The sequence below is a fragment of the Gavialis gangeticus genome, unplaced genomic scaffold (genome assembly GCF_001723915.1).
Source record: "Gavialis gangeticus isolate Ggan-Ray unplaced genomic scaffold, GavGan_comp1, whole genome shotgun sequence".
Lineage (NCBI taxonomy): Eukaryota > Metazoa > Chordata > Crocodylia > Gavialidae > Gavialis > Gavialis gangeticus.
The window spans coordinates 11,574,555-11,590,035 of NW_017728996.1; the positions used below are offsets into that span (position 1 = coordinate 11,574,555).

General features: G+C 41.2%; 1 long non-coding RNA gene across 7 annotated transcripts in view; it reads left to right on the forward strand.

Annotated features, from left to right (window-relative positions):
* Positions 1-15,481, forward strand: part of LOC109288481 — a 61,852-nt gene that overhangs the window by 11,171 nt on the left and 35,200 nt on the right. For 5 of the 7 annotated variants that reach the window (XR_002095149.1, XR_002095153.1, XR_002095147.1 and 2 more), the window contains exon 2: positions 5,121-5,167. The exons of the other annotated variants lie outside the window; for them this stretch is intronic. This is a non-coding gene — a long non-coding RNA (uncharacterized LOC109288481). The remainder of the gene's footprint in view (positions 1-5,120; positions 5,168-15,481) is intronic. 7 annotated transcript variants of the gene reach the window in all.

Here is a 15,481-nt window from a genome sequence, read left to right on the forward strand (position 1 = left end):
CCCCCCCCCCCCCCGCAAAGGTATTGTCTGGAGAGCGGATTTCATTCCCTCGCTTAAAGATGGTTTAAATCTAGCAAGCACCCTCCTTCCAGCGAGAAGTTTCTTCCCCTCTGTGGTGCAGCTCAGGTTTTGCAAACTTTAGCCTGAGTTGTAGCGAGAGCTGCAACTTTGCTCCGCAGGGGTCAGAGGTGAGGGCTATTTTAACCCTAAAAGCCTGCGAATGACCAAGGTTGCAACTAGGCTTGCAATACTAATAGCTATAATTACCTCCACCCCTTCCACACGGGCTTTCCCGCAGAAGAAAGGTTAGACGCGGAGGCAGAACAGCCTGGGTTTGATCGGCTCTTTGGAGGGGAGGGGAAGAAAAACAAAATAACAGCGATATGGAGGAATTTGCAAAGTGCTCCGTTTGCTTGTGGGATTGGAGGCTCCCCCCCTTTTTTTTGCCAGCATTCCCAAGGCGCTGGGGCTTTGTCTTAGAAGGAATGGAGTGTCTGAATGGTGTGAAAGGGACAGAGAGGGTCGCTTCAAATCGATTTTACTTGTCCTCTCTGTCTTTTCGGATCAGCGCCCTTCAATGGACACATAGGTGCTCTTTCAACCAAAAACTTGTGCAACATTTTCTGGCTGTATTGGTGCTAAATACAATAAATGCTGGGCAGATTTTTTTTTTCTTCTTTCCAAAGCAGAAAGCACCCTAATTAAATTGTTTTATATGGACAGTCAAGACAGACCAATTAAGTATGCATTAGTATAAAGATATATTCTGGAGATAAGCTCCCTATAGAAGTCCTGTCTGAACAAGGTGTGGAAAGTGTCATCTGGTACAGAGGTTGGAAGAGTTTTTGATATGGATTTTTTTTTTCCTCCCTCTTTCCATTCCTTCTCTACCAGAAGAGGGGACTGATTGAGTTAGGGGAAAGCTATTAGCTGAAGGGGTTTCTAAGCAAAGTTAACAGGTGGATATCGCTGGGTTTTTTTTAATACTTTGAATATTTAATCGCTGAACACACACACACATTTAGGCTAGGCAGCTGTATATTCAAGTCATATACCTCCCTAGAAGATGCATGCCTTTCCCTATATATCTACAGATGCGTGCCTTTCCCTATATATCTATAGCTATCTATAGATATATAGGGAAAGGCATGCTTCTTCTAGGCTAAATATATATCTATATATATAGATCTACAGATCTATAGATATCTATATATAGGTGTGTAAGTGTGTATACATGTGTGTAAATATATGTATGTGTATATATATGCACACACATGTACACACACATCTACACATACATACATATATACACATACACACTCACGCACCTCGTGTGTGTAGCTTATGAGAGATGTGTTTCCCTATATGTGTGCGTGCGTGCACACGTATATATGGAAACGCATCTCACACGCTACATATTGAATGCATACTCCATATACAGGCATTCAATCAGATGGTGGCTCTATATATAAAAATACAATGCCTGGCATGAAACAGGTCCACTACAGATAGGTCTCACACGCACCGAGATCATACATCTGCCATCTAGGCTGGATACACATCAAGCTAGATAGCAACATCCACATATGATGTATTCGTGTAATAATTACAGCTGGAAATAGCTCCTATTCCAGGTATGGCTCTTTCCCAGGGGTGAAATAACAGATCAGGATGAAAAGCAAACACGAAGTCCTCTTTCTAGCCATGCTCTTACCCTGGAGAAAGCTCTCTACTGTGGCGTGTCAGAGAAACTCGGTTTTTAAAATGTCCTCCCTTGTCACACACACACACACACATATATATATACACACACACACACATATATATATACACACACACATACATATATACATATATTATTATATATTTTATATATATATGTATAATATGTGTGTGTGTATATATATTATACATATATACATATACATACACACTCATATATACCCTCTCTCTATATATATATTGAAAGCAGACTTTCCAGGCTGTTAGCAACCCCTGGGTCCCGAGGTCGCGCCTGGCTGGACCCGCGGGGACCGGGGCACCTTGTGCTCCCAGCCCCTTGCGCACCAACCCGCGGAGCAGGGCGGTGCTGAGAGTGGAAGCCCATCAAGCACAAGTGGGAAGGCAGAGCCCAGGTCGTGGCAGAGCCAGGGATTCAAGCCAAAGGGCTGGGCAGGGGCCAAGGGGCCGGGCGAGCGGGGGCAGCTCGGAGGTCCCCGCCGCCCGGGAGGCGCTGGAGCATCCCAGGGAGATGACGGAGCCGCTCGAATAACTCATTCATTGCACAAGTGCTTTAATGGCAGAGTAAACAGGTTGGGGGCAGACAATTTCCAAGCCTGTGTGTCTCTCTTTACTGGTTACCTTCGAGGATAAATCATCGCATACTGTAGGAGCAGCAAAGCACTCGTCCAAAGGAGATCTCAGCAAGTCTCCTCCCGGACAATAGTCCACCTCCTGTTGGGCTGGGTATCGATCAGGAGAGGAGCTGAAGATGTCACCACACTAAATATTTACTGATCACACACAAATAGCCGGGACTTGAACGATTTTCTCCTGTGAGGAGAGCAGAGAGAGAAGGGTAAATCATTTTATTAGTGTGTATAAAGCAAAGAGCACACTCTGGCTTGGAGTGTTTTAAGATGTGTCTTCAGCTGGATGAAAAGAGTTAGGGAAATCGATACGAAGTGATTAGGCGACCCAGTAGTGTCAAAGAGAGAGGCTGGGAATTTCATGGATTTGGTTATACCGGGGGGGGGGGGGTATGGAGAGATTAAAGGGAGGAACCCATTGTAGCAGAACCAATGAAAAAATATCATCTAATCAGACCCGAAGAAGGTAGGGAAAGGAATAAGCCCCACATTTCTCCAGCATCGCAGCAGGCAGACAGGAGAGGGGAGGAAAAAAAAGAAAAAGAAAAAAAGAGGGACACACATGAAACACGAACAGGAGGAAAAATAGAAATGCTGTAGGGAAAATCCAGGAGAGGGACATGCAAGTCCGCCTCCCATGTACAGCAATGAGTGAAGCACGGAGAAAATGGTGACAAAAGGCACACAGCCGGAGAAAGGAGAGGGCTGGAGCAAATGACTGCCAGACTCGGAGATCAAGTTGAAGGGACTTCAGCTCTGGATGTCCATCAGGCAGGAGCATCTCTGCCCGCAGGAGCCGGGGGCAGCCGGGGGGAGGATTCAGCTTGGCTCTGGGATGTGCAACCCAGTTGGCACACGTCTCTCCCCAGTCCCGCGGCTCCCTCCCAACAAAGGTGGCAAAAAAAAAAGAGATCAGCCCATCACAGCCTCCGCACGGGGCATCTCCAGAGGGCTGCGCCCCTGGCACCAGCAGCTCTGGACGGGGCACACATTGGCTTTAAAAACCGCTCTCCGCCCCCCTGAGGGCTTAACTTTGGGGCATTTCTACTGCACGAGCTTGAACCCCAGCCCTTCATTTTCTGGGCACTGATGGCTTAGGAGACTGCCTGCATCACCCAGGGGGCAGCTCCAGACCGACGAGGACCCTCTTGGAAGAGGCTCTTTAGAGAGGCAGGGCAAGGGATGTATTCCCCAGGATAAAGGACAAGGGATGTATTCCCCGGGATCAAGGACACTGTGATAACACTCAGCTGCTGCGAGCATCTTTGCTGTGGCCAACAGCAGGCAAGCGAGTCAATAGGACGGAGGGCAAGTTGGAGAGGCAGCTTGAACCGCTGCTATTTTCCGAGAGGGAGGACAGGCATCCTACGAAGCCTCTGACCAGCCCTGAGGGTTTTTCACGTCTCCCCCCCAGCCGCTAAATTTGCTGCTGGAAAGTTAGGGACAGCTGCACCCAGTCAAGCCCTTTGCACACGGGGAGCTTTGCACGAGCCTTTGCAATGCCCTTCATCCAGAGCCTCTTCCCCCAGTGCGGGGCCACTGCTGCTTCACTTGTAGGTGGTGGTGGAGGGGGGGGATATTAGCTGCATTTCATGTCAGCCCACAGGGTTGATGCAGCTCTGTAGGATCACTAATGCAACAGGAAACCCGGGATAGACACAGTCTAATTAACAGTTTTCCATAGCTGAAGCGATTTTTAAGAATCCCAGTGGATTAGACCAATATGTTCAGGTGCGAGGCTGCGAGGGCCTGCAACTCCTTTCACTATAATCTTATAACCTCCTTACCTAATTCCTTAGATTGCAGATAGGAAGAGTCTGACCCTGGAGGTCGCAAGAGCTTGGTTTCATTAACCCTCCCCTCTCCAGCACAGAACCAAGGTTAACCACACTCATCTAAAGGAAGTGTCTGTGTGTTGGGGGGGGATGCAAAAAAACAAAAAAACAAAAACCAAAACAAAAAACAAAACCCCCCCACAAAACAAGGGACTTTGCAGGACTCTTTGATTCAGGCTGGATGCAAGGCTTCAGATGCTTTCTGCTCTTTTCCATTCCATTTCTCCCTCTAATCCGAAGGAAAATGGGGATGGAAAGAGAACAGTGTGCTCCGCCTCTGTGCCACACGCCTGTATCCATTGCACGCAGATAGGGCTTAGAAATGCACACTCATGTTGGTGGAACAATTCTTTTGATTTATTCCATTGCAGATTTTCTTGTCCACTCTATTTTTTTGTTGTTGGTGGTGGTGGCAAAGAGTGGAGCCTTCGAAAAATGACAGCTCTTGCAAGAGGCAAAAGCACATTCGCCATCAGCAGCTTCCCCTTGAGCTCCTTGTTCCTAGTCAAACTATAACCCTTAAGGAAGACATCTAGAAATGATTCCCAAAGTAGATTTGCCTGCTAGCACACCTGGCTGATATTTTAATAGGCAGTCCCATTGTATTGATTCAGGATTCATCACTGATGTTGCAAGTTAATAACTCTCACATTATATCTATATGTCTGCCTACATAATTGCATACCAAAGAATATTACTGCAGAAGTTGTCCTTTTTTTTTTTTTTGCTGCATATTCTCTGCTCTTAAATCTTTTAATACATTGAATGGTTTTTTGGGGGAAAAAAGGCTTTTGAACTACATGTTTAAGCAATGGAGTTGTTTGGTGCAATACAGGTTTCTATATATTTCACACACACACAGTCATATGCAAATCCTAACCTATGCATTTGAACCGCTTTTTTGCCCCCCCCCCAGTCTGAAGACAGAAATATGTGCACTATTCAGAGGTGCGTACATTTTTGGTAAGTGCATTTAAATAAGATCTCCATATATATTTATTATGGTTTCAGATTTTTTGGATAATAGCTGAAGTAGCAAAGAATCTGCCTGCTGATTGATTCAGCTGTTTGCCTATTTAACAAACCCTGCCTTATATAGAAAATGATATTTTATCCCTCATTCGGCAAAACAGTCTGGTTTAGAAGTAAACAAAAATTAAGAACAAAAATGTAACAACAAAATTATTTTAATCCCTAGCTATATTTTTACTCTGCTTCCTTTCAAGAATGATGTCTTTATAGTGGTTTTTGATTTTTTGAGTGACATGTTCAAAAATAATTACTGGAATCACAGACTACTGCAAGTATGAGATCATAACATTTAAAATACTCAGTTTCAAAAATAAAACTTATCAAGTAATCAACTGTAAAAATGATCTATATTTCTTTTTACATATTACAATTTTAAGGGTTTTTTTTTCACAGCAGAAGCATAGACAGTTTAAGGAGGTATTTACTTTCTTCCAGGGCCCGTGTCAGGCATTACATAAATAGAAATACAGCTCTCAGAAAAAAAAAACACAATAAGCAGACAGAGATATAGACAGACAGATATATATGTAAGCAAAGCTGAACAATATTAGATATGAAAGGAGGGGATAGCTTTTAATCAACTGCGTATTTATAACCCCCATAATTAAAGCTACATTCTTGCCATTCTCTTTCCTCTGAAAGACTCCAGCTTTTTTGGAAATATGAAGTGCATATATTACACTCTATACCCTGAACTGAATTAAGATGAGCTATTTTATACAGTAGTAAAATAACTGTCTGCCCTCAATGCTTAAGTTTCAACTGCCTATCAATCTATGTATCATTTTCTTTAGATTTTTTTTTCCTCCTCCTGTTTGAAGACCTTGGTTAAAATGGTACTATGCTTGTATCAAAGTCTAATTTCTAACAGTAAGAAATTAATCAGTCTTATCCAAAATAATCCTGTGTGTTTGACTGAAGTAAATTGGATGAGATTTTTATCATGTTAAAGAGTTAAAGCAAAGGGATACCAGCAGTGAAAAATGGCACGTATGGTCTCTCCAGACTAGCTTGCATTATATCACGTCAGGAAATACAAGTTTTAAAAACTAAGACCAGTTTTAGGTTTTCATAGGAAACAATTACATACAACTCTATTTCCAAAGAGAATGTTCCTTCCAGCTACAGCGCTTCACTTTGATCTGAGTATTATCTGGTAATAAAATAACCATATTCTGGCTTTTAAACATATTGGCGATTAAATAAATGTTATGCTTTCAATCACATTCTAACCTTTTTCTGGTAGAGACCCCTTAGCTGTATTCAGTGGAGTTCTTTCGTATTTGCTCTATATTTTAGTATATTTTGGTACTGTGTTTTAGGATTTGTGCTGCAGGGGTGGAAAATAAACTCAGAAACCGAGCGGGATCATTTCCAACCTGTGAAATGTGTGCTTTTTAGCATAGTTATTTAGTTCAGGCTTCTTTTGCACTTGTTGTATTCAATAATCATCCCTCATCTCAGTAACTACTGCAAAAGCCATTTTGGCAATACAATGATATGTATATATCCATGATTTTTTTTTTTTTTTTTTTTTTTGCGTTTGGGAATTAATCATTTTGACTCATCCTGAACAGTTGACCACCCCTTTGTATTTCACACCCAGTTGCAGTACTTCGTACAGACATGGAAATGACAGCAGAGGCTGAGAACTCCGGTTCTTTAGAATAAGAGGAGGTGGGGAGATTTTTTTTTTTTAAATATCCCTTAATAGTTCAGTTTCAGTACAACAATAAAACAGTTTTGATAACATTGCTCATGGGTTGCTCTGTCACAAAGTTTTCTTAATAATAAAAAAGAAGAAACTTTATCCCTCCAAAATTAAAATAGGGCAGATGTTGAGTATGGTTTATATTATACAGCCACTCCAGTCCTTTGCCTTTGGCACTAAGGTGTCTGACTTTTTCTTCAGACTCTGTCTGTTTCTCACTGAAAGGTATGACTCCTTCCCTAGCTTTTGAGGTTGAATACTTTTCTTTTTTTAATTGGAGTCGTAAACAAATCATTTCATCATATACGTTCTGTTATCTGCATTGCCAGCCAGCCAGTGAGGAAAAGCTTTGGCCAAAAAAAAATAGGGATCATTCTACGAACAGAAGAGAAAATCAAAGCAGTAAACACTGTTCCTAGAGAATTCGGCTCTGGATGGCTGTAGCTACGCTTACATGATGAGAGTGGGCTCATTACAACTGGCTTCCAAGACCTAAGAGGTTTAAATTTGCTCACTCGCCAGCAGCATTTTAGAGAGGCATAAGGCCCTATCACTTCAGATATTTAAAACTAGACTGGACAAAGCCCTAGAAAAGCTACAGTCGAATGGAAAGGGTTCTGCGCCGACAGGGGAATGGAGCAGATGATTCTTATTGTTAACGCTATGAAAATTGTAGCTGTTCAGTTTTTGAGGACATTACGGTACTTTTCTTTCATATTAGCAGGGTAGAATTGATTGTTCATTTGGAGCAGCCAAGTTGAGACTGAGATGAGACATACAGCGAGCAGAGAGGGATGTTCAGGTTACTGCAGTTTTCAATGATAAAAATCATATAGGATGGTGCTTTAGAACAAAACCCCCTCCCCAAAAACAAAAACCCACGCAGAGGACATGAAACGCAGAAGTAAACTTTAATAAGCAACTGTTGAAAGTGAATCAGAATTTCTTTCTGAACTAGATATTTGGAAGCAGGAAAAGAGCAAAAGCTATTTTGCCCCCCCCTCTTTTTTTAAGGCGTTGCTAACTTTTATGATTTTTTTTTTCTCTTCCTCTTTTACTATCTGTCTTTGTGCCTCAGGGCCAGTGAAAGAACACTGCAGATTCTAGATTGCTTTCAGAGTTTGCCTTTGCTGATGATGGATTACCATGTCAATTTAAACGGCATAGGATTAATTTGTTTCAATGATTTCTCTTTAGGCTGAATGCCAGCCTTTTTTCTATCTCTCCCCTTGCTCTTCAGAATAATAATATTAAAAAAACCCCTTAAAACAAACCCAAATGCTTTTGATATCCCACGTTAAAGAGACAATAATAGAAATAGACAAGTTAGGTGTAATGTTGCAACACAGTTATAGGTTTGAGTGTTTTTATCTCATTCTAAAAGGCTGAAGCATACAGTCAGTCACATTAAAATGAAATTGGATCCAACGTTTATTCAATAAATACTTGTCTTGTAGGTAATCCAGAGCAGAGTGCTTTTGACACATAAGGACTTAATTTGTCTTGGATAACAAGTTATTAATATGGCACATTTAAACTTGCCACCTACAATAAGGTCATTTAGATCTATAACATGACTCGCAGGTTGGTTTTCAAGAACTTCATAAAAGCTAGCAACAAAGTTTGAGATACCATTTTCGCTCGCAAATGCCGCTACCCATTTGTTCATGTTATTCCTTGTTTGCATCATGTAAACAAGAGCGTTTAGGCCAGCATGCTCCATCTAACTTGGAGTAAAGAGTATCAGGAGGGCACTGTTAAAAGACAGCTGAAAGGTCTGAAGGAAGCAAGAAAAGCAAACCCACTTTAAAATGAATATTTTTTAAAGCTGTGCTGCTTTGCTAAAAAACTCATTCCAGCCTGGAAAGCGATACAACTGACATTGGTTTGGAGGTGACATTCTCATACATTCACACCAAGGCTTGTCCATGTGGTTTGCAAATGACTTGCTTTTAATAATAAGCAAGGAAGTTTAAGCTTAATCCACCTATAAATGTTATTGCTCTCATTTGACTGTGCAATGTTTGTTCATGCATTAGCTGCATGTGTAAGGAGAACATGCTTGTGGTCTGTGTAGAGCTGAGTACTCACGGATGCTTTGGTATGAAAGGTTTTGAAACCAAAGCACTGCGCAATGAATTGTTCCAAAATGCGATAAACTGGGAAAAGGATGCCTTCTGTTTCCCTACTTCCTCTGCCCTAGCCTCAAAGTGCCAGTAAGGGTTGTATTATGACAGGTATATTTTGCCTAGCGGGCATACTATGCGGAAAGCACTCTGCAGCCAGTCTCTCTAGTTCCACAGTAGCTGGGAGCTTTGTTATGTTGCTTTAGTTTATAAAGTTCCTGGTTGCTCTCTTCAGAGTAGATTCTGTATCTTTAAGAAACTAAATCTCCTTTTTAAAAGCTCTTCCTGAGAAAAGGATGTTACACATGAGTAGAAAAATGCAGTCAAGAAAGGCTAATTGAATGAAAAGGGAGAATTAGGTTAAAAAATAGAATACAATCTAGTATCACATTTTCACTAGTGTAACCTGAAATGAAGGTGTCTCCAAGTCCCTAGTGATGCCAGAGTGTTTAGATGTTGGGCACAGATGGAGACACCTATTGAAATGTGTCTGAAGAAGATTAATAGGACTTGTCAGTGTTGGGAAAGCACTGCTTTGCTGTAAATTTCTACTAGCACAAGATGAATTACCGATGAATGCTCAGTTATCAACCCCATCACTATCATTCGACACTAAATCAAATTGAGCAGTTATCTACAATCAGAAAATTTCTTTTAAAAATAGGCATACACCTTTAGGCTTAAATGCTTTAATAAAAGCACCTCACAAGACAATACCTTCTGTGTTGTGTGGGTAGGCTCGCTAAGGGATATATTTTCAAGTTCTTTCACAAAAAAGCATCCACGTGCAGTATAAAACTGGGCTTGTCAAATCACAGAAGTAATTATTCACAAAATATAAGTTACATCATATAGTATCTTTAGTCTGGGCCTAATCCAAAGCCTATTACAGTGAATAAGAGGCTTTCCATTAACTTTAACGGGCTTTGGATCAGGCCTTATTCTATCTGTGAAACAAGGATGTTTTTTCCGGGTGGCAAGAGAGGTTTCCCTACCTTAAAGACAACTTATCCAAACCACATTTTAAAGGCAAGTGGCTGTCAAGACTCAGCACATATGCAAGATAACAATAATAAAACATGTACATAGGCAATGATAACTTAATACAAAGAAATGTGTGATGAATACATGAATGATATTTGGTGTAAAATTTTTTCTTTCCATCTTTTCTTGACAACTTGCAAAACTATCACGGGCATTTACCAGCCTAAAGACAGAATCCACTAGCCTTGCCTTTATTGCAATGAGGATTAAAATCAAGCAAGATGTTTTTGATTCACTCTCAAGAATTTCCTCCCTCTCAACCTGGTCTAGTAGTAATTTTGCCAGGCTGATTTATTCCAGCATGTTTCTAAAAAGCATCCTTTCTTTTTTCATTATTGTGGAGTGCAGTCACTTATGTTTGGGGAGGAAAACTTGGGATATTTCTCATATCTCATCTGTGTACCCAGACATATCTATGTGGTTAATCAATGACAAAATTTCCAACCTTCAGAATCAGGCCTGATCTATACAACTTTTAATAACTGCCCACTACCTTCTTGGCAAACAATTTATCCCTCTCTTTGTTTTCCTGTACCTTACCCATGCTTTGTATTACTTTTTGCTACATATGACATGCTTCTTTCCCCTGGGCTGCAGCTCATGATAAAAGCTTCAAAGCTTTTGCCCATTTCCCATCCCTACCCCTCAAAACCTCTTACTGATCAATCAAAAAAATAATCGCTGGATAAGTGGTAGTAGTAGTTTTCCTCTCTGTTTTCGGATTCTGGTTTGCACATTGAAATTCATGCATTTCCTGCTCCCCAACTGGTGTAAACCGTTGGCTTTCAATACAGCACAACTATTTTAAACCAATAGAGAATCCGGCCCTTTTAATTTATAACCCATTAAAACTTTCCCCTTAACATCTTTTTTTTGAGGGCAAAATTCTTTATGTATGTTAATATTATAGAGAGTACTACTGCAGACTTTCACGTTTTGCCAGAAACAAAGAACATATTAATAAAGTTGAATGCAGTGAAAAACTAGCTAGATTGCAGTGGCGGAGAATTATGAACTAGTGAACATAATCCATAAACTCCATTTGGTTACTATAATACTCCAATCTGTATTTATTACAACCCCACTCTGATACTTATATGACCAAAATTGCTAGATTTATACACTCTAATGGTTTCACAATGGGAAAAACCTGTGTTCTTTATCTTTCTTTTCCTGTCCCAAATAACCCCCTTCCACATACACTCCAGGCTTTTCTGGACCTTGTCTGGGTTTAATCACAGGCTGTGGGACAAAATGTGCATTATTAAGAAATATAAATATTTTCAGAAGCAATCAAAGGGTTGAAAGATTGATTCGGCATGTAGATTGGATTTAATTCGAAGCAGCTTTGTTCTAATGAGGACTACTGGAATACAAAGACAGCAGCAGCTTATGGCCACCAGTTGGGAACTTCGAATCCTTGCAATAACCTGTCAAGAATTTCAAGGAACTGCTAGGTACTAAGGAACAAAGTGGCGGGGGTAGCTGGGGGTCTTAGTGTTTTCAACCTCCTCCTCCAGAGAACAGATTAACATTTCATAGGAACTGTCTTGCAGAAATGACAGTTATGTCTAATTTCTCATGGCATATGGGGCCAAATTCTGCTGATCCTCACTCAGGCAAAGCTCCTGCTGACTTTAACGGTTGTTTTGTTTAAGGAAGGACTGCAAAAATTGAGTGGGAATGGGGCCAATTTCTCAACGGGCATAAATCAGCAGAGCCAATGTGAATTGAACGGATCCATGACCGTTTACCCTCATGGGGGAATCCAACCCGGTTAAGTTTAACAGTGGCTGGCATAGATACCTTTTGGACCAGATCCTGCTGCCCTACCTTATGAATGCAATGGGACTATTTACAGCAGAGGGTGCCACTCAGAGTGAACAAGTCTGGAGAGACCTGGCTCTCTACTGGCCAGGGAGCTTATGTATTATTGTGGGTTGGCCTGAAAGAAATTATATACACCTTGCTCACAGAACAGGGGCATTGGTAAGGACTATCATTAACCAAATCTGACACTTAGCTGCTTTCTCTTGAAGCTTTAAAATCTCTGAATATACCTTCTTTGCAGTGCAGATGGAACATCCCAGGTACTTGGGGAAGGCACGACTCTGGCTGCTTCACTAAATACAGGGCCATGTAGTGCAGTTCGAATCACAATACATCCAGGATCAAAACACTGACGAGTTCTTCCCCCCCTCCCTTCAACACTCCCATTACCACTTTTGTCCACACAGGCATTAGAAAGAGAGGCAGCTTGAATTTTCTGAACTGTTTCACCCATCCACAGCTGGAATTCCAAAGTGAAATGAAAATGCCTTTAAAATCAACACTACATGGGAGCCTGAGAGAACAAGTTTTCCTTTGTTGTAGGGTATAGTATTATTTGCTGTAGGTTTTTGATATACATTCTAAATTAGGCCTGCAAAGGCATGCTTCATCTTTAATTCATCACTCTCAGCTGAAAGAGATTAGCAATGTCTAGCACGCACCCTTCGTATGGTGCTGACCTCATCAAGTATGGCCTGAAATTAATTAGCCTCATTCATTCCAAATGGAAAAGGATAATGGAGCTGCATTTTAGAGATGACCATCACAAATTGTATGCAGCATATTTAAAAGCCCCCCTATTTTCAAACTATGTAGATTAAAATTCTTTCCAGCACTTGCAATATGTCAGAGTTATCAAGGCACCGGGGGCAGCAACGGTCCCGTTTTGATTTGTGGAACTGGAAGTCACATTTTGTGCGTGTGGCTAGAAATGAAGCAAGTTTGTCGTCATGACAGAACACCTGGAATTCATTTGATGTTTCCAGGTGCTTGGGCATGCCTGGCATCAAACCCTTGATGTTTAAACATTCTTCTGCCAGGTCATTTCAATCAATCCGAAAGAGGTGTCCCCTTTCCCAAACGTCAGCTTGGGCTTGGGCCCCCGTGTCTCTCATAATCTAACTAGAAATCAGAATGGACGTGAAACAACGTCGCTCTTCAGAGTGCTGGGTAGTAAATAGGGACTTGTTAGGTTGACGTTTTTAGATATTCGTAGGCCGGATTTGCAGAAATATTCAGGTACCTAAGGATGCAGAGGCATGAAGGGCAAGATCTGCATACGTATTTAGGTTCCTCTTCTCTACAGGTTTCTAAAGGAGGTAGGCACCTAAGCTCTTTTGATAAATCCCACAAGATACTCATCTACATCTTTAGGCGCCTTTACAAATCAGCCACGTTTTAAACTATTGTAGCGAACACCGTTTCACCATTGAATTACACAACTCCACCCGCAACACATACTTAAGGCTGGTTTCTTCACCACTGAATGGGGCGGAATCAAGGTTGTGACCATCAGACCTTCTTTCATACCTAGCAAAATGTTTTATTAGGGCTCTTTGAGACAGGTTGTATACAATTCTTGGATAAAGGTAGGGGCTGGGTGCTGGATCAGGCCCTAAGATGTTTATAAGCACCACCCCCTCCCAATAACACAGAAGAATCTCTCTATACATGCAACACTTGAAAAACTAAGTATGAGCTTTGCTACACCACAGTGGTCCAATATTATTTGCAGTATTGTGGCTCTAATCGTGTTTTGTGCCTGATACACAAGAAAGAGAAATATGTCCATGATAACCCAACTGTGTGACATCTGCTGTGATCACCCAATGCCCTGAAAAGTGAGCTTTAATTATCCTTCCTTTATGCATATTTAACTACAAATATTTTTCCTGTAAAGGATCCCACAGAAATCAAACTCTCACCATGTTCAAAATCAGGCCTGTTACTGCAACTCCCTGAACTTCTATTTGCCCGCTCATCTGACCCAGGTGGGGACCACTCACTTCTTGGAGCTTCCAGGTTTAGGTTGGTCAAATAAAACGAATAGATGTTATGAACAGAAGAAGAAATCATGCCATACCTATAAAAGCCGTCTTTTCAGGGGCAACACAGAATAGATTAAACGGTTGTGTTAGCCTGTATAGTGATCCCGTGTCAATTTTGTTTGTAGATGTTATCTCTTCTCAGAACGGTTTCCTCCTAAATTAAACAGACTGTTGAAGATGAGAGAAGCATCTTGACCCAAATATATACAGATTTGTACACAGAAGCCTTCTGATCCCCGAGCAACCCACAGTAAAATCTTGTCATGATGGAATAATAAACATTTATCATATTTTTCAACTTTCCAAAGTTTGCAGTGTACCAAGACAATTGCAATTGGCTCTCTTCATTGGTCTCTTAGTTAAGGATCAAGATTCGGCAAGATGATTGCTTTCCTGGCATCCTATGAACTAACTGCATCTGATCATGAATTTTACTGGATATAATCTGTCTTCAGTAGGTCCCTCCTCTCTCCCAGCACACCCCCTTCTCTTTCCAGTCTCTCCCCACTCCCCCTAAGCAAACTGGTATTTTGGTTGGTTTATTTTAACAAGAAGAAGCAGTTCATAAATTCCAGCTAGGTGGGGTGATTCACGTGGGACAAGAACACATCTTTAAAAATAAGCTGAACACACATTTTTAGGCATGTGTAACATTTCTAAGTAAGCACAGATTTTCAATTCAGCCGTTTTACTACTGAAAAAATCAATATCCTCGATAATCCAAGGCATTCAGATGAATTTGAACTGTCGTGATTACCATTTTATTTCTTGCAGAATGGTTAGACCAGGAGGCCTACTCATGATACAGGACTATTTTCACTTAGGAGCTACCTGTATTTTTGGATTCAAGATGCAAGCAATTCTGTCATCCAAAAAGGGGTCATTAAGATTGTATTCAAATTGGTAGCTTGATTCATCCCTCTTCAGTGAGGACTCCAAAAATGAACATTATTTGGCTTTTTTAATATAAATATCATATAACAAAGATCTTTAAATGATGCTGCTTACCCAACCAGATTCCAAAACACGCGGCATGTTCCCATTCACGTAGATGGTAAACCTCAGCTTCTTCTAGACAGGGGTTTGTTACCCGTAGAGCGCAATTTAGGACAGGGGAAAAAAACAAAGTTGGGAACAACAACGTATCTAGAAAGTGTAGATTGGTTTAGATAAGCAAGATGCAATTGCCAACACTGGAATTTGGTGACGGCACTCTGAGTGCAAGAAGCAAATCTTTACCCATTCAAGCAAAAATTTGCTTACTTTCAATAACGGCATTCATGAGACACTGTGGTGGCAGACTGACATCAGTGGGTGACCTTCTGGACTCAGGCTGCCTATTGCCACCCTAAGCAAAATGTAGCAAGTTCATCGGAGGATGGTCATCAACTCTGAATGCTCCCTTGTGGGCGTAAGTCAGATTTTTAACCTAAGCCAGGATTTTTGCTGTGTTTCCTTCTGAGGAGTGGTTGGGGGGGGGGGGGGG